The sequence below is a fragment of the Apodemus sylvaticus genome, chromosome 1 (genome assembly GCF_947179515.1).
Source record: "Apodemus sylvaticus chromosome 1, mApoSyl1.1, whole genome shotgun sequence".
In the NCBI taxonomy this organism is placed as follows: Eukaryota; Metazoa; Chordata; class Mammalia; order Rodentia; family Muridae; genus Apodemus; species Apodemus sylvaticus.
Genome location: NC_067472.1, coordinates 29,640,674 through 29,660,901, shown reverse-complemented (window position 1 = coordinate 29,660,901; position 20,228 = coordinate 29,640,674). Strand labels below are relative to the sequence as shown.

The 20,228-nt window shown below is 42.8% G+C and overlaps 1 protein-coding gene across 7 annotated transcripts in view; it reads right to left on the bottom strand.

Moving 5' to 3' along the window:
* The window catches only part of Sgms1 (sphingomyelin synthase 1), a 274,151-nt gene that overhangs the window by 236,517 nt on the left and 17,406 nt on the right, over positions 1-20,228 (bottom strand). For 2 of the 7 annotated variants that reach the window (XM_052187219.1, XM_052187204.1), the window contains exon 2: positions 15,855-15,927. The exons of the other annotated variants lie outside the window; for them this stretch is intronic. The gene's annotated coding sequence lies outside the window, so the exon portion shown is untranslated. The remainder of the gene's footprint in view (positions 1-15,854; positions 15,928-20,228) is intronic. 7 annotated transcript variants of the gene reach the window in all.

Below are 20,228 nucleotides of genomic sequence, written 5' to 3'. Positions count from 1 at the left end.
GGCGGACAAAATGAAATCTAGAGACCTGTAATCCCATCTCTATCACCTAGCCTGACAGGTGTCACTGAGGTCCCATCCTCCTCCTCATCCTTGCCACCCTCTGACCCACTACGGGCACAAGCTCATCAGGCAGGCTCAAGCCACGCAGGAGCTGCATTTCATGCTGGTGACATTTTCCACCCTATACTGACTGGTAATATTTTTCATTTAAAGTGTTAATTGTATGATTACTATATAAAAATAAACATCTCCAGATGGTGATGGTGCACGACTTTAATCCCAGCACTTTGGAAGCAGAGGCAGGCAGATCTCTGAGTCTGAGGCCAGCCTGGTCTGCAGAGTGAGTTCCAGGACAGTAAAAAGCTACATAGAGAGAGCCTGCCTCAAAACTTCCAAAATAAATAAAAACTCATCAATTTAGTTTGTCTCTAAAACGTTATTATTCTGAAATATGTTTTCAAAAGAGAAATTGTGAAAGCCAGAATCTAAAAATTGCGGCCAGTGGTCCCTGCTGCCCAGCATCCCTGGACTGGTTTGGTTCATCCCCCTCCATGCTAAACAGTGCTTCTGTGCACAAATGCTACAATACTGGGGGAGTGCCAGGGAGATGCTCCAAATGTTAGGTGAAGACTCTGCAGCTCATTTCTTCTTCTGCCTTTGGAGGGGAGCTGGCTTCCAGGACATGAAGACACTCTGGAAGCAGAACAAGAGCAGGGCATACGGCTCAACAGGTAAAGCACTTGCCAAGCAAGTGTGAAGACCTGAGTTCAAATCACCAGATTCGAAGTAATAAAGCCAGAAACAGCAGGCATGCCTGCCATCCTGGAGTCTCTGCAAGATCCCAAGCCAATGACTAGCCAGAATACACAGTGAACAATGACTAGCCAGAATGCACGCAGTGAACAATGACTAGCCAGAATGCATGCAGTGAACAATGACTAGCCAGAATGCACGCAGTGAACAATGACTAGCCAGAATGCATGCAGTGAACAATGACTAGCCAGAATGCATGCAGTGAACAATGACTAGCCAGAATGCACGCAGTGAACAATGACTAGCCAGAATGCATGCAGTGAACAATGACTAGCCAGAATGCACACAGTGAACAATGACTAGCCAGAATGCACAGTGAACAATGACTAACCAGAATGCATGCAGTGAACAATGACTAGCCAGAATGCACAGTGAACAATGACTAGCCAGAATGCACAGTGAACAATGACTAGCCAGAATACACAGTGAACAATGACTAGCCAGAATGCACAGTGAACAATGACTAGCCAGAATGCATGCAGTGAACAATGACTAGCCAGAATGCGCAGTGAACAATGACTAGCCAGAATGCACAGTGAACAATGACTAGCCAGAATGCACAGTGAACAATGACTAGCCAGAATGCATGCAGTGAACAATGACTAGACAGAATGCTCGCAGTGAACAATGACTAGCCAGAATGCACAGTGAACAATGACTAGCCAGAATGCACAGTGAACAATGACTAGCCAGAATGCATGCAGTGAACAATGACTAGCCAGAATGCACAGTGAACAATGACTAGCCAGAATGCACAGTGAACAATGACTAGCCAGAATGCATGCAGTGAACAATGACTAGCCAGAATGCACAGTGAACAATGACTAGCCAGAATGCACACAGTGAACAATGACTAGCCAGAATGCACAGTGAACAATGACTAGCCAGAATGCACGGAGTGAACAATGACTAGCCAGAATGCACAGTGAACAATGACTAGCCAGAATGCACGGAGTGAACAATGACTAGCCAGAATGCACAGTGAACAATGACTAGCCAGAATGCATGCAGTGAACAATGACTAGCCAGAATGCACAGTGAACAATGACTAGCCAGAATACACAGTGAACAATGACTAGCCAGAATGCACAGTGAACAATGACTAGCCAGAATGCATGCAGTGAACAATGACTAGCCAGAATGCGCAGTGAACAATGACTAGCCAGAATGCACAGTGAACAATGACTAGCCAGAATGCACAGTGAACAATGACTAGCCAGAATGCACAGTGAACAATGACTAGCCAGAATGCATGCAGTGAACAATGACTAGCCAGAATGCACAGTGAACAATGACTAGCCAGAATGCACAGTGAACAATGACTAGCCAGAATGCATGCAGTGAACAATGACTAGCCAGAATGCACAGTGAACAATGACTAGCCAGAATGCACAGTGAACAATGACTAGCCAGAATGCATGCAGTGAACAATGACTAGCCAGAATGCACAGTGAACAATGACTAGCCAGAATGCACACAGTGAACAATGACTAGCCAGAATGCACAGTGAACAATGACTAGCCAGAATGCACGGAGTGAACAATGACTAGCCAGAATGCACAGTGAACAATGACTAGCCAGAATGCACGGAGTGAACAATGACTAGCCAGAATGCACAGTGAACAATGACTAGCCAGAATGCATGCAGTGAACAATGACTAGCCAGAATGCACAGTGAACAATGACTAGCCAGAATACACAGTGAACAATGACTAGCCAGAATGCACAGTGAACAATGACTAGCCAGAATGCATGCAGTGAACAATGACTAGCCAGAATGCGCAGTGAACAATGACTAGCCAGAATGCACAGTGAACAATGACTAGCCAGAATGCACAGTGAACAATGACTAGCCAGAATGCATGCAGTGAACAATGACTAGACAGAATGCTCGCAGTGAACAATGACTAGCCAGAATGCACAGTGAACAATGACTAGCCAGAATGCACAGTGAACAATGACTAGCCAGAATGCATGCAGTGAACAATGACTAGCCAGAATGCACAGTGAACAATGACTAGCCAGAATGCACAGTGAACAATGACTAGCCAGAATGCATGCAGTGAACAATGACTAGCCAGAATGCACAGTGAACAATGACTAGCCAGAATGCACACAGTGAACAATGACTAGCCAGAATGCACAGTGAACAATGACTAGCCAGAATGCACGGAGTGAACAATGACTAGCCAGAATGCACAGTGAACAATGACTAGCCAGAATGCACAGTGAACAATGACTAGCCAGAATACACAGTGAACAATGACTAGCCAGAATGCACAGTGAACAATGACTAGCCAGAATGCATGCAGTGAACAATGACTAGCCAGAATGCGCAGTGAACAATGACTAGCCAGAATGCACAGTGAACAATGACTAGCCAGAATGCATGCAGTGAACAATGACTAGACAGAATGCTCGCAGTGAACAATGACTAGCCAGAATGCTCGCAGTGAACAATGACTAGCCAGAATGCACAGTGAACAATGACTAGCCAGAATGCACAGTGAACAATGACTAGCCAGAATGCATGCAGTGAACAATGACTAGCCAGAATGCACAGTGAACAATGACTAGCCAGAATGCACAGTGAACAATGACTAGCCAGAATGCATGCAGTGAACAATGACTAGCCAGAATGCACAGTGAACAATGACTAGCCAGAATGCACACAGTGAACAATGACTAGCCAGAATGCACAGTGAACAATGACTAGCCAGAATGCACGGAGTGAACAATGACTAGCCAGAATGCACAGTGAACAATGACTAGCCAGAATGCACGGAGTGAACAATGACTAGCCAGAATGCACAGTGAACAATGACTAGCCAGAATGCATGCAGTGAACAATGACTAGCCAGAATGCACAGTGAACAATGACTAGCCAGAATACACAGTGAACAATGACTAGCCAGAATGCACAGTGAACAATGACTAGCCAGAATGCATGCAGTGAACAATGACTAGCCAGAATGCGCAGTGAACAATGACTAGCCAGAATGCACAGTGAACAATGACTAGCCAGAATGCACAGTGAACAATGACTAGCCAGAATGCATGCAGTGAACAATGACTAGACAGAATGCTCGCAGTGAACAATGACTAGCCAGAATGCACAGTGAACAATGACTAGCCAGAATGCACAGTGAACAATGACTAGCCAGAATGCATGCAGTGAACAATGACTAGCCAGAATGCACAGTGAACAATGACTAGCCAGAATGCACAGTGAACAATGACTAGCCAGAATGCATGCAGTGAACAATGACTAGCCAGAATGCACAGTGAACAATGACTAGCCAGAATGCACACAGTGAACAATGACTAGCCAGAATGCACAGTGAACAATGACTAGCCAGAATGCGCGCAGTGAACAATGACTAGCCAGAATGCACGGAGTGAACAATGACTAGCCAGAATGCACAGTGAACAATGACTAGCCAGAATGCACGCAGTGAACAATGACTAGCCAGAATGCACACAGTGAACAATGACTAACCAGAATGCACAGTGAACAATGACTAGCCAGAATGCACACAGTGAACAATGACTAGCCAGAATGCACAGTGAACAATGACTAGCCAGAAAGCATGCAGTGAACAATGACTAGCCAGAATGCACAGTGAACAATGACTAGCCAGAATGCACGGAGTGAACAATGACTAGCCAGAATGCACAGTGAACAATGACTAGCCAGAATGCGCAGTGAACAATGACTAGCCAGAATGCACGCAGTGAACAATGACTAGCCAGAATGCGCAGTGAACAATGACTAGCCAGAATGTGCGCAGTCAACACGAAAGAGACCGGGTCCCTGGAAGATGAGGACACATATGTATTGTCCTTTGACTCCCACAGTATATTCTCATTCTCTCTCTCTCTCTCTCTCTCTCTCTCTCTCTCTCTCTCTCTCTCTCTCTCTTTCTCTCTCTCTCTCTCACACACACACACACCACCCCAACAAAAAGAAGCTCTGCAGAGAGGGACACATTTTTGGTAAAATATACTTCCTCAAACCAGTGAGAAACTGGGAGAAAAACCAGTGAGAGACAACTACGCATGTGTGCCATCGTAGAAACAGATCCCTCAGCACCAGGCGGCCCGCACTGCACCTCCACGAGACCCCAAGTCAACACCATCCAGCTAACCCGTTCCCACACTTCTGACCCCCCACACAGAAGCTGTGGAATCATGCTTGGGGTTTAGTGAACGTTCCCGTGTAACTGTCACGCAACCATGAGCACTGTAATAGAACATGTGTGATGTAGGCTTCTGTTTGGGAGGCCGTGTGTGTGTGTGTGTGTGTGTGTGTGCACTTGATGACTGCATCTTCTCTGCTAGCTCTTCATCACCTCCCCAACTCGGAGATGCATCACTAGACCAATCATTCCTTTGTTTCTCTCTCCTTTGCTTGTCTCACCACATACATATTTCCAATATGCCACTGTCTTGTGCCAAAGTTAAGTCCAATATAAAGGAAACACATTGTATACAGTCTTCTGAGACTTCCTCTTCATTAAGATTTGGTGCTGAAGTTCATCCATGTTGACTCACGTGGCTCATTCCCCTCCCATCATTCCACATTTTTCACTGTGTGAAAAGGTTCACAATTCCCAGTTCTATTCTACTGCTGAGGATGCTGGGAGTTTTCAATTTTTGGCTGTTATGAATAATGCTGCCATAATATTCCGGCACTTGTCCGTGGCAAGTTTCTGCAGGCTCTACCTAAAAAAAAAGATGGCAAGACTAGGGGCCCCCGCACAAGTTCACTCCTCTAAGTAAAGTCAAATTGTTTGCCAAAGTGTGTGTGTGTACAAGGGACTCTAGCCGCCTTTCCAGGCTCGCTCTAAGACGCATGCTTGTTTTGCTAATTGCAGGGAAGCTTTCAATCAACAAAAGGGAAAGCTTTCCTGTGGCCACAACACTGCTGCAAACAGACAGTACTCCAAAGCAGTGACCCAGGCAGATGGAGCACATTAGTCACAGGACACTGTAGGCTTGAGGAGGATGACAGAGACAAGCCAGTGTCGTGCACTGACCATGGGGGTAAGGCCGCTTCTAGACACAGGGAAAACAGAGCCTGTTTTCTCCCTGACTATTCACAGTGCGGTCCTCCCTTATTTCTGTTATGATAAAGCGGTGGGGGAAGGTTGAACTTGCTCACAGCCAAATTCAAAACTAAAGTCGACGGGACCAATAGTCTCTACGAAACAGTTCTTTTACCAGACAGCAGCAGTAGCTTTTCATGATTTCACCTGTAAGATGTCACTATTGTATACTGCTACTAAGTTTTCTTTTTGGTGCTTCTATTAAAAATTAAATATTTTCTATTAAAAAAGATGTCCTTTGCAGAGTTAGTTAATCCAATTCCTAATGTGGAAATAGCAACTTTATATAATAATCTGCATTTCTAGTAAAAATAAGATCACAGACTCTTCTGACATTAAATACAAGTAATGAGAAATTCTTTACCCCAGATGATGGTGGCACCCACCTTTAATCCCAGCACATGGGAGTGAGGCAGGTAGGTGGATCTGTTGAGTTCAAGGCCAGCCTGTTCTACAGAGCTTGTCCAGGACAGCCAGGGCTACACAGCAAAACCCTGTCTCAACACCCCTCTCCATGCATCCCCCCCCAAAAAAAAGTTCCTTAAATTTGGCAGGAAAGTACTTTTATACAAGCCAAGAAAACTCAGAAAGACAGAGCTAAAATGTTAACTAATAAATCATTTGGATTCAATCTCTCAATTATTTGTATTTAACTCTTTAAAATCATTTATCTTGGAGCTAGAGAGATGGTTAGGCAGGTAGGAGCACTGATTGCTCTTCCAGATAACCCAGGTTCAATTCCCAGCACCTTCGTGGAAGTCTACAACTGACTGTACCTCCATCTACACTATTTCTAGTTCTTCCCACATGGCTAGGAAGAACATAGCTATTTGTTCTTAAAGTAATTTTAAGCTGAGATCCTAAGAAAGTTGGCCAGAATAACATAGGCTGTAAAAAAAAAAAAAAAAAAAAAAAAAAAAAAAAAAAAAAAGGCAGGGCAGCATCTGAAACTCACTTAGAAGTTTAAAGTTCCTCTTCTTTCTAGAGTGGACTCTCTAGACCAGTGGTTCTCAACCTTCCTAATGCTGTGACCCTTTAATGCATACAGTTCTGCATGTTGGATGACCCCCAACCAGAAAATTATTTTTGTTGATACTTCATAACTGTAATTTTATTAGTGTTCTGAATTGTAATACAAATAACTGATATGAATGATATCCAATATGCAATCATGGTGAAGGGGTCAATGCCCTACTCCAAAAGGGGTTGAGACCCACAGGTTGAGAAACAGTGTTCTAACTGATGAACTATCACCTGAGTTTGGGATCTGGTAGGCAAGTGTTGACCTTGCCTGCGAATGGTCTCCATAAAGGACAAAACAGAGTCACGTGAAAATGCCCCGGTCTTCCTGGCAAGCAGAAGAGCCCAGCTCCAGTACCACACAGGTTTATCCCATCAGGCAAAGGTCCTCTAGCACACAAGATCTCTGTCTACAAAATGTAGCTATTTTATTTCAAAGGACTACTGTAAGGATTAATGAGATCAACACGAAACTGCATTTGACACATAGTAGGGCACTGTACGATACTTTTCACAGTGAAAGTAAAGAGATAAGATCCTCTGGCTACTTAGCAGAAAAGGGAGGGAGCGGATTTTAGACAAAGTCTCATTCTTCACAATGAAGGACCTGATAAAATTTTGACAGACATACATGTATCTACTGGTTTTTTACTAATACCAAGACTTTCTAGTTCTGGGACTGGAGAGATGTTTCAGCATTCTTGCTGCTCTTAATTCAAAGTAGAGGAATTAGGTTCCCAGCCCCAACATGGAAATTTCTCAACAGACTGTAAACTCCAGCTCTGGATCTAATGTGCCCTTCTGGCCTCCGTAGACATCTGCATATACACACAGACACACATAGACACAGAGACAGACACACACAAATAATAATCAATAAAGTCTTCAAAAGAAAAATGGCTTCCTCATTTGGTACTACCCTAAACAGAATAACCTTGCCAACTAGATCAACCTTTTAGAACATTAGTAAGCATTACACATTTTTATGCAAACATTGGATCTGAAAGGACTCAGAACAAAACATTTGGCTCATTTTAACTTTTCTAGATCAGAGAAATCTTAATCACTCATTTAAAATAGCAGCATTTTTTTTTTTTTACCATATTTTGTTTCCTGAAAATCATCCTAAACTATCTGGCCAATGAAGAACCACTCTTGGTTAAACAACCATCGCAGAAAATGACAAAATGAACTCTGGCAACACTGGATAAACCACTGTCCAAGGAGGTGAGCTCAGCTGCTAACAGCACCCCTGTGCTATACGTAAGAGGTATTTTACATATGAAATATGAACTTTGGAACAGAGTGTCCATGTTAGTGCCTAGGAGTCCCCATGGTAACTACTCCTGTTTGCAGGTTGAGGAAGAACAGAGCAGCAGTAGCAGCTATGAGATAGGGATCATAGGGATCATAGTTCAGCATTGCAAACCTGGAGAACTCCAATCATCTCTGAACCACCATTGCTGACCTGCGAAACCCTGAGCCGTGTGTTTGCTCTGGTATGTGACACAGAGGTAGCAAATGCCTACCAAGGGGCCATTTCTCAAAGCAGATAACAAGAGAGAATAGAAACTACCTCAGAGCTGTAAGCGCTGTGTGAAGAGAGCAGAGGCAGCCACTGCTCATGTTTTCTGAGTATGACCTACAGAAAAGTTGTTTCGACTGTACCGGCCCATTAAAGAATACGTTTGTATTTGTCTCTTCTGAGAGATCCCTACTTCACAGATAAGGACATCGTTACTCTCATAGGTTAAAAATGACCTGTCCAAAGTCACAAACTGGTATATAGGTAACGTAACTGGCTCAGACCATATTGCAGGTACTCAGACGTCTCCTAAGCATAAACTCAGCTCATAAACCTGAAGCCACTACTAATGCCCTAAGGGTTTTGTAAAGAATGAAATGAGATTATAGGTGCACACACATAGACACACAAACATATACTTTGTGTATATGTGTGTCTAGTCTCCTCTCACGCCCCTCCTCTCCTCCTTCATTGATCTTTAGAACATGCTGTAATAGGCTGGCAGCAATGTTACCTTAAATAGTATGGTATAATAACCACCTGGAAGAGGACTACAATAATGACAGTGACAAAAGAAAATATGAGCAGAAGATATATAAGCAACAAATGTCTACTACCACTAAGTATTAGGGAAATGCAAATCAAAATCACAATGCTATACCAATCAGATACACACAATGATACACTCCAATCAGAAGGGCCATTACTCTTATTCTTATAACCAAAAAGCTAGTAAGCATCAACTGTAAGAGGAGGAGGACTTATTTGAGCTCATACTTTGAGGGTATATACAGTGCATCGTGAGGAAGGCATGATGGGACAAGTAGCTGTGCTAGCAGGAACAGGTTACTTGCTCACAGCAATAAGGACCAGGAAGCAGAGATAAAAGGGTGGGCAGGATTAGGCTACAAAACTCAGCTCCTCCCCGTGCCCCAAGCCTCGGCAGGCTTCTACAACAGTACCACGCGTAAGCTAGGGACCAAATGTTCAACCACAAGAACCTGTGTGAGTACATTTTATATCTGCACCAGAATATTCAGCTCCTGGCCCCCAAAGACTCAGAGCCATGGCATAATGCTTTTAACATGCATTTAAATCCAACTTCAAAGGTCCCCGTCATCTTCCTTTGATTGACGAATTAATTGAACGTGTACAAGTGTTTTGCTTGCAGGTTCGTCTGTCCTCCCAAGGAGGCCAGAAGAAGGTGTCAGATCCCCTGGAACTAGAATTGCAAAGTATTCTGAGCTGCCACGTGGGTGCCAAGGTTCAAATCTGGGTGCCCCTGCAAGAGCAGCCAGTGCTTTTAACTGCTGAGTCAACTCTCCAACCCTCCCTACTGTCTTATCCGCTTCCACACAGTTCAAAGTCCAACGTCTGACCAGAGACTTAAGATAACTCCTCAACCGTGAGGCACTTAGGACTTCCGGAGGGAGGCTCGGTCTTTTAAGGCAGAGCCTTAAAAACTGAAGCACCTGGAATTCTAGATAAGAGAGGTCTTACGCTCAAGTGACCTTTCCTCTGATCACAATGCAAAGCCCAGGTTCCCCCCTAACGGCACTAATTTAACAATTATAGCCACATTGTCTACACCACATCCTCTCTTCAACGTTAGCCAAGTTCGCATCCCTCTCCCTCCCAGACTACACGTTTCCTGTTTCTATTCTGTCTTCTGCTCTCTCACACACTTTCAATCTCAATAAATGCAGTGTGCAATAACCACACTGCAATCTATCACGCTCTCTTGAGATGCCCTCTGCCTAACAATTAGTCCATTGTTTGTTTGTTTTTTACTTCAGTTTCACTCAAGTTTTCAGGATCCAGGCAGAAATGCAGCCAGATTCTTTGTCAAATCAAGCATCAATGACCTCTAGCAGCCAGTTCCTGGTAAGAGTTCTAGCTTCCCTTTGGAAAGTCTCAAGTACAGTGACCCAATAAGCTCTGTTCACAGAACTCGTGGCTGTGTCCATCCCATGGCCACAATCCTCCAATTCCTTCTTCACACCAATCCCGAAGACCAACCACACGATGAGGACGATCACAGCAATAGCCCGGCCTTTGCGCTCTCGCACTTTCATTAAAATGAGCATCTGTATCTTCTGCGATGTCTTTATGATAAACCAGCAAACATAAGTATTTCCTTGAGTTAATGTGCAAATGAGTGACACCTGAGAGGGGAAGGGACTAATAAGCCCTATTGTAGAAGGAGCCGGGAAGAAACATGGTTAAAACAACCTGAAATGGGGGCCAATCTTGTGGGGCTGCGCCCTTAAGCTGTGGAGAGCAGTACCATCTTCCATAGCTGGTGTAATGCTGGAGAAATGCCACACATCTGGTGCCAGAAGAAGCACACTGAGTGGTTGGGAAGAGAAAGTGTGTGTAGCTGGGGAAAAGGCCGGGTGGTGAGGTACAGGCCTTTAATCCCAGCACTCGGGAACCTGGCCGAGGAGTTCAGGGCCAGTCCGATCTACAGAGCGAGTTCCGGGACAGCCAGCAGGGCTGTCTATGAGAGCATAGACAAGGGCTTCCAACTGTGCAGCAGGGCTTCACAGAGAAATGTTGTTTCAAACCCAACACCACTACCACCCAAAAAAAAAACGTTTACAAAAAAAAAAGTTTACAAAACATCCAGATTAAAGTACAGATCTCTTCTTCTGGCTGTGTGACTTAAGGTAGTTTTTTCAACCTCCCCTAGAAGCACAGGGTTGGAGAGCTTTCAGGTGATTGAACATGGCCTAGAGTAGTAGTTCTCAATCATAGGATGTGAACCCTTTGGAGTTTGAGTGACTCTTCACGAGTTGCCAAAGAACATTCAAAAACACAGGTGTTTACATCACAATTCATATCAGCAGTAAAATTACAGATATGAGGTATCAATAAAAATGATTTTATGGTTGGGCGGTCACCATAACACTTGTGGGGGGATAGGGGGGTTGTGGAAGCTTCACTATACAGGCATGGCTAGTTAAAACATTTGGTCCTAGTGACCAGCTCCAGCTTTGGCCCCTCTGGGCTGGCTCGAATGTCCACTGGCTCAGCTGTTTGAACACTTGGTCCCCAGTTGGTGGCACTCCACAGGTAGGTTTGGGAGATGTGGCCTTGCTAGAGGAAGGATGTCACTAGAGTTACACCCTGAGGTTTCCAGGCCATGCACTCACTATTCCTAGTTCATACTCTAATTCTCACCTGAGATTTAAGATGGGAGCCCTCAGCTGCTCCCCCGCGGTCAGGCCTGCCTGCTGCCTGCCCCATCTCCCAGCCATGATAGCAATGATCTCTTACCTCTCTGGAATGGTAAGCTCAGAAAAACCCTTCCTTCTATGCATTGCCTTGTTTGTGGGGCTTCATCACAACAACAGAACAAACAGTAAGGTACCCTCTAGTTTTACTTTGCCTACTCTGGAAACCAGCTCGAACCCTCGATGACCGAGGGACACCAGCCACCAGACTCTCCTTTCACTGCTGATTCTAAGTCTTTCAGGCAGCCACGAGCCAGAAACTACGGGCGGAACCCACATACTTCTTCTTGTATCACAAGGTGACAGTCTCCTGAATATCCGTTTTTAATTAATATGCTAACTAGCCATTAGTTAGGACCTAGTGCCACTTGGCATATGTAAGAAAGGCCCAAGAGTTCTCTTCTCTGGCAGTATCTTCTCTTGATCCTCCTCTGGGCAGGCAGCTCTCATCCACAAAGTTTTGATCTCTACAAATCCTCTTCCAACTGCTCAACTCTAGATCCGCTGTCCTGTCTGCCCTGGAACCTGCCCCATCTCTTTTTTTTTTCACATCTCATTCCATTGGTGACTTCAGACAACCAGCCAGCCAGATAGATATCCTATGGTTCTTTACAGAGAATGTTCTAGTTTCTATACAGTTCCTGGTGGTTTTTTTCTTCTTCTTCTTCTTGATTCTTCTTCTTGATTCTCCGCCTCCTCTTCCTCCTCCCCCCTCACTTCTCCCCCTCCTCCTCCTCTGCCTCTTCCTCCTCTGCCTCCTCCTCCTCCATGTGTAGCCCAGGCCAACCTCAAACTCACTATGTACTGAAAATGAGCTTGAATTCCCGATCTTCCTGTCTTAACCTCCAGGTGCTGGATTATAAGTGTGAGCCCCACAGCAGACTGTAATATCTAGCTCTGAACTCATCTTTCCTATCTTGGATCATGGCACTGAAATGCATTCCTTGAGGGTAATTCTTATTAAGGGCCATTAGTGTCACTGTCAGAACCTGACATGTTGCTGTTCAACAGCTGCTGAGTAGGGATCACATCTCAGGAAAGAAAGGAAAAGGCGGTGGAACCGTAAACACTATAAAGTGTTTACTTCGAGCCTGACACTCACAGGGCACTGTCACAGCAAGTTCTCTGTATCCATCACTTGTCTGTTGTTGTGATGAAACAACCTGACAAAAGCAACTTATAAAGGATTGTTTATTGGACTCACGGTTCTAGAGAGTTAGTAGAGTCCATGACTTGGAACAATGGCATGGTGACAGGAATAGTTGAGAGGTCATTATCTCAAACCTCAGACCAAAGGAAGAGAGAGCCCACTGAAAATGGTGTGAGTCTTGAAATCTCAAAGCCCTTCCCCAGTGGCATTATTTCCTCCAATAAGGCCACACCTCCTAATCCTTCTGAAACTGTTCCACCATCAAGGACCAAATATTCAAACATATAAGTCTAAGGATGTGATTCTCACTCAAACCACTACAGTCTCTCAACTTATATTCTTGTGAAAATGTATTATAGATAATACACATACATACACATAAAGTGTGTGTGTGTGTGTGTGTGTGTGTAAGTATGTAAACACATCCAAATATTCATATTGATGAAACTGAGTTTGGATGCTTGTTCAATGTATTTTTAGACCCTATTTTTCTCAACATCTAATATATTTTAAAGATGAAAAATAGTCTTTAGTGAGAAGAACTGAAATGCAAAGCGTCTGCTCTCTAGGGGGAAGGTTCTTGCCAAGCTAACTCATTTCCAAGAATTCTGGATAGAGACTTTTTTACTGTAATCGACTTTTTAACATAGTGCTGCACAGCAGAAAAAGCAATCAGAAGAGGGGCTTGGGGAGGGGGCGTTGAAACCAAGAAGCCCAGCCAACAGAAGTCAACTGAATAACAAGAGGAGGTTCTCAAGGCTGGAGACATTGTTCAGGGGTTAGGATCGTGTACTATTCTTGCAAAGGACATGGTCTCATCTCCTTGCAACCATACAGGAAGCTCACGACTGCCTGTGACTCTAGCCTCAGGGTATCAGTCACCTCTGGCCTCAAGGGTGCCAGCCCTTACATGTACATACCAACACACACATATGTATGCATAATTAAAAATAAATGTTTTGTCAAGGAAGAAGGTATTCTCAGTGAAGCTAAACAGCTTCCATCTCTATCTCCACATCCTCCTGAACAGTAATAAAAGATGATAACAGAAGTGTAACTACATTCTCGGGTACTTTGGCCTCAGAAGACCTCAACGTGCACAGTGCCCTGGTCCACAGACATGACTCCATAATAAGCCTGTAGGTCAGCATTCGCCCCTTCACAGATGAGATTAATGCTCAAGACCTCAAACCATTTGCTCATCATCTATAGACCGTTGCTAAGCATCCACTGCTGGTGACTGACAGGGCTGCCATCCAATCTAATCTCTAAGTGCCAACACCTCGGTTTTGCTTTCTTTACACCATAACACATCCCTCCCACTGTCTGACATTTCTCTCTCCTGGTTCTCATCTACTTCTGAGCTCTACAAATGACTGAACCTCATCAAGAAAGAAATCTCTAGCAGGCAGCGGTATAAATTGAAAAAAAGATCCAAGAAGTTAGTCCTGAGATAAACAATGTAAAGGTTGGTGCTTCCAAATATTAACTCAGGGCAATAGAAACAAAATTGTGGGCTGCTGAGATTGCTGCTAAGTGGTGGGAGGAATGCTTGGCAGACACAAAGTCCTGGGTTCGATCCCCAGCACCACGGAGAGAGAAGAAAGGGGTAGGGATGTTTAGAGAGTGAAGAACGGAAGAAGCTAGAAGCACTGTAGTTGTGAAAGACGTGCTGGTTTCTGGATTTGCTTGGTTTTTTTTTTTCTTTAGCAATACTAGAGATGACACCCAGGGCCTAGCACATGCTAGACTAGGGCCCCAAAATTATTCTTTTTTTTTTTTTTAATTTGACACCTAAAACATTTGAAGGGACACTAATGGTATGATTACCATCAAAACATAAGAAACTCAAAAATAAGAGCTCTCTTTAACTTTGTCTGTTTCTGTGAACTACATACAGTTTTGCTGAGTAGCTCTGGAAAACCTAACCTTGTGTGATCCTCCTGTCTCAGCCTTCCAAATTCTGGAATTACAAGTGTGTACAATCAGATCCAGTGGAAGCATGTTTGTTTTATTTTGCTTTGTTTTGTGTGGTGTTGGCTGTCAAACTGACTGTCCTGTGTATGCTAGGATCTACCACTGAACTATATGTTCTACCAAAAGAAAATTAAAAGTAACTCTCCAGTATCGTTAATTTTTTAACACTTGTTACTCTGAACGTGTGCAAAAATCTGTCTTCTACATGAAGACAAAGATGCAAGACATGGGTGAGCATACTGTAATATTATTTACCAATTTTTTTAAAATTAGGAATAGCATAAAGCTTGAAATACATGCTACTGTTTATCCCAGTAGGAGTTGCATTAACTATTCTGGAAGTAAAATACAGAACAAGAAAATGGTAAAAAATGGATTTAATGTTCACATCAATATTTCTGACCTGCAGAGTTTATTCCCAAAATAGAGGCTTTGGCACAAAACAAAAAGCTCTGTGCTTTTTCCATGCTTCCCTCCCACCGAGTCTTAAGCTTAAAAGCTAAGCTGCTCTAGCTCTGTGTCCTGAACGGTAAGGACATTCTTTACTCAAAGCCACATTATCAGGCCAGGGGGCAGCCAACCTACATGGAGAGCCCCAGAACAGTCAGCAGCGCTGTCTCAAAAATCAACATGGATGATCTTAGGAAGCACTATCCAAAGTTGTCTTTGGACTCCTAACATGCACGTGTACATTCATACACAAAACACATTATCAATGCCCTCTCTTTACCAGTAAGGCCAATGGTTCTCAATCTCTGGGTTTGGACCCCTTTGGGAGGGGGTCAATCAACCCTTTCACAGGGGTTACCTAAGACCATCAAAAAACACAGATATTTACATTATGATTCATAAGAGAAGCAAAGTGACAGTTATGAAGTAGCAATTCAATTACGTTTATGGTTGGGGGTCACCACAACATGAGGAACTGTATTTAAGGGCTGCAGCTTTCAGAAGGTGAGAACCCCTGGCTTGGCCTTTCACGCTCCTGAAACGCCACCCAAAAGAAAGGGAACTGGTCTACTCACGTGAGTGTGTATTTGCCGACATGTGCCACGTCACACTACATTCCAATCTGCAGCCTGCATATACCAGGCAGGGCTGAGGACAGAACAGTAGGGAACAGTTAGAGGTACAAGGCAGACAGAAGCACCAGGGTTATAATAAAGAGGCTACTACAGCCAGAAATGCTGAGCCTCACACACCCAGCTGGGAGAAGGGAACACGAGGATGCTCATGACAAGAAGAGGATGACCCACCCACTCAGCATGGTAGGGCCGGAAGTAATGCCAAAGATGGGAACACAGCACAGGAGGAGGGCGCCCTGAATTCCATACCCAGCACTAACATTAACTCTAATTAATTTTCAACTCATTAATTAGTTAGAGTCAATGAGATGGTACAGCCAACAAAGCACTTCACAGGTCTCATGACCTGGGATGAATCCACAGAACCCACATGGTTGAAGAAAACCAACCCCCACCCCCCTATCCCCACCCCACCCCCACCCACCCTGCACAAGCTATCTTATTACCTCTACATGCATATGTGCCCACACAAAATAAATACTGAAAACAAATATGCACACACATATATATCATACAGTATAAAAATAGACCTTTAATATAAAAACCCTATTCACAATGCTATCAGTAGACAGTAGGGGCCCTGTAAACAGGGGGGAAAAATGAAGAAAATGTAGGCAACATAAACAAATACACTTGACTGACTGGCATATATTTTTTCATGATGACAGATAGCCACATTTGATTATTATCAGGCCTATAAAAGTACAAAGCAGCCTGTGCCACAGTGCTCTATACCCAAACACCTCTGGGAGAGAGCTGGTCTCCCCGGAGTGCCAGACACACCTGTGAGCACAGATAAGTCCACCACTTCTGCTCAAATTCCTGGCCCAAGAGGGATCAGCCCAGAGCCATCAGGACACAGGAACCAAGGAACAGCCAAGGACAGGATCCTTCCTGTTTCTATCTGCACCCTGGAGCTGACCCTGTGCCACAGCTCTCCATACACAAATTCCTCCCAGAGAACTGGTCTCCCAGGAGTACTGACACACAGGCTTGCAGGAGGAATAAGCCACAGTCAGAGACAGCAAGACCAGCTAACACCAGATGGCAAGAAGCAAGGGCAAGAATATAAGCAACAGAAACCAAGGATACTTGGCATCATCAGAACCCAGTTCTCCTACCACTGCAAGCCCTGAATACCCCCAACACACCAGAAAAGCAAGACTCTAGTTTAAAATCACATCACATGATGATGATAGAGGACTTTAGGAAAGACATAAATAACTCCACTAAAGAAATACAGGAGAACACAGGTAAATAGCTAGAAGCCCTTAAAGAGGAAACACAAAAATCCCTTACAGAATTACAGGAAAACACAACCAAAGAAGTAAAGGAATTGAACAAAACCACCCAGGATCTAAAAATGGAAATAGAAACAATAAAGAAATCATAAAGGGAGATAGCCCTGGAGATAGAAAAGCCTAGGAAAGAGATCAGGAGTCATAGATGCAAGCATTAACAACAGAATACAAGAGATGGAAGAAAGAATCTCAGATGCAGAAGATACCATAGAAAACATTGACATGACAGTCAAAAAAATGCAAAATGAAAAAAGCCCCTAACCCAAAACATCCAGGAATCCAGGATTCAATGAAAATCCTAAGGATACCAATAAGATATAGAAGAGAGTGAAGATTCCTAAACTAAAGGGCCAGTAAATATCTTCAACAAAAATATAAAAGAAAACTTCCCTAACCTAGAGAAAGATATGCCTAAAAACATACAACCAAGCCTACAGAACTCCAAACATACTGGACCAGAAAAGAAATTCCTCCCGTCACATAATAGTCAAAACATCAAATGCACAAAACAAACAAAGAATATTAAAAGCAGTAAAGGAAAAAGGTCAGGTAACATATAAGGGCAGACCTATCAGAATTACACCAGACTTCTCACCAGAGACTATGAAAGCTAGAAGATCCTGGGCACAGCTCATATAGACCTTAAGAGAATACAAATTCCAGTCCAGGCTACTATACCCAGCAAAACTCTTAATTACCATAGACGGAAAAACCAAGATATTTCATGGCAAAAACAAATTTACACAATCTTTCCACAAATCCAGCCCCACAAAAGATAATAGATAGAAACTGCATACTAGAAAAGGCAAGAAAGTAATTTTCTTTCAACAAACCCAAAAGAAGATAGCCACACAGACATAAAAATGACATCAAAAATAACAGGAAGGAACAATCACTATTCCTTAATATCCTTTAACATCAATGGACTCAATTCCCCAATAAAAAGACATAGACTAACAATCAGGACCCAGTATTTAACTGCATACAGGAAACGCACCTCAGTGTCAAAGACAGACACCTCAGAGTAAAAGGCTGGAAAACAATTTTCCAAGCAAATAGTTCCAGAAAACAAGCTGGAGTAGCCATTCTAATATCAAATAAAAGCAACTTTCAACCAAAAGTTAACAAAAAGGATAAGGAAGGACACTTCATAGTCATCAATAGAAAAAATCTACCAAGAAGAACTCTCAATTCTGAACTTCTATACTCCAAATGCAAGGGTGCCCACTGTCATAAAAGAATCTTTACTAAAGCTCAAAGCACACATTGCATCTCACACAATAATAGTGGGAAATTTCAACATCCCACTCTCATCAACAGTCAGATCAAAGAAACACAAACTAAACAGACACACTGAAGCTAACAGAAGTCATGGACCAAATGAATTTAACAGATATTTATAGAACATTTCGTCCTAAAACAAAAGAATATACCTTCTTCTTAGCAACTCATGGTACCTTGTCAAAGTTGATCATATAATCGGTCACAAAACAGGCCTCAACAGATACAAGAAGATTGAAATAATCCCAAGCATCCTATCAGATCACAACGGACTAAGGCTGGTCTTCATTAGCAACAAAAACAACAGAAAGCCCACATACACAAGAAAGCTGAACAACACCCTACTCGATGATAACTTGGTCAAGGAAGGAAGGAAGGGAGGGAGGGAGGGAGGGAGGGAGGGAGGGAGGGAGGGAGGGAGGGAAGGAGGGAGGAAGGGAGAGAGAATAAAGAAGGAAGGAAGGAAGGAAGGAAGGAAGGAAGGAAGGAAGAAAGAAAGAAAGAAAGAAAGAAAGAAAGAAAGAAAGAAAGAAAGAAAGAAAGAAAGAAAGAAAGAAAGAAAGAAAGAAAGAAAGAAAGAAAGAAAGAAAGAAAGAAAGAAAAAGACTTTAGAATTTAATGAAAATGAAGGCACAACATACTCAAATTTATGGGACACAATGAAAGCAGTGCTAAGAGGAAAATTCATAGCCCTGAGTGCCTCCAAAAAGAAACTGGAGAGAGCAGGTAACACTAGCAGCTTAACAGCACACCTGAAAGCTCTAGAACAGAAAGAAACAAATAAACCAAACAGGAGTAGAAGGCAGGAAATCATCAAACTCAGAGCTGAAATCAACCAAGTAGAAACAAAAAGAACTATACAAAGCATCAACAAACCCAGGAGATGGTTCTCTGAGAAAATCAACAAGATAGATTAAACCCTTAGCCAGACTAACCAGAGGGCACAGAGAAAGTATCCAAATTAACAAAATCAGAAATGAAAAGGGAGATATAACAGAAACTGAGGAAATTCAAAAAATCATTAGATCCTACTACAAAAGCCTATATTCAACAAAACTGGAAAATCTGGATGAAATGGACAACTTTCTAGACAGATACCAAATACCTAAGTTAAATCAGGGTCAGATAAACCATCTAAATAGTCCTGTAACCCCTAAAGAAATAGAAGCAGTCATTAAAAAACTCCTAACCAAAAAAGACCAGAGGGGTTTAGTGCAGAATTCTATCAGACCTTCAAAGAAGACCTAACACCAATACTCTTCAAACTATTCCACAAAACAGAAACAGAAGGAACACTACCCAATTCATTCTATGAAGCCACAGTTATGTTGCATATTCTATATTCTCCCTTGGAGATGGAACAGTTTCTGTCTAATCAGGAACTTGTCACAATTTCCTTTCATACAGGACTTCATAAGAGATTTTTTTTTCTATTTCTATCATGTTTAATGTTCCAAATAGATTTTTTAAAACTGGTTGAGTAAATATTACTTTTTAGCTTCAGAAGATACCATGCATATTTAAGAGGCATTTAACTATTATAAATTATTTTGATGCATTAAAAAATGTCAATACTGAGTTGTATATTTTAAAATAAATTTTATTAGTTTAATTTAAAAAAAAAGTACAAAGCACCACACTTTCTTTTCCCACAAAATGGGAACTTAATCTCAATTTCCTGCAAGTCCACAAAAATTATCTACAAACACAGAAAGATGGACTACAGCCAAAC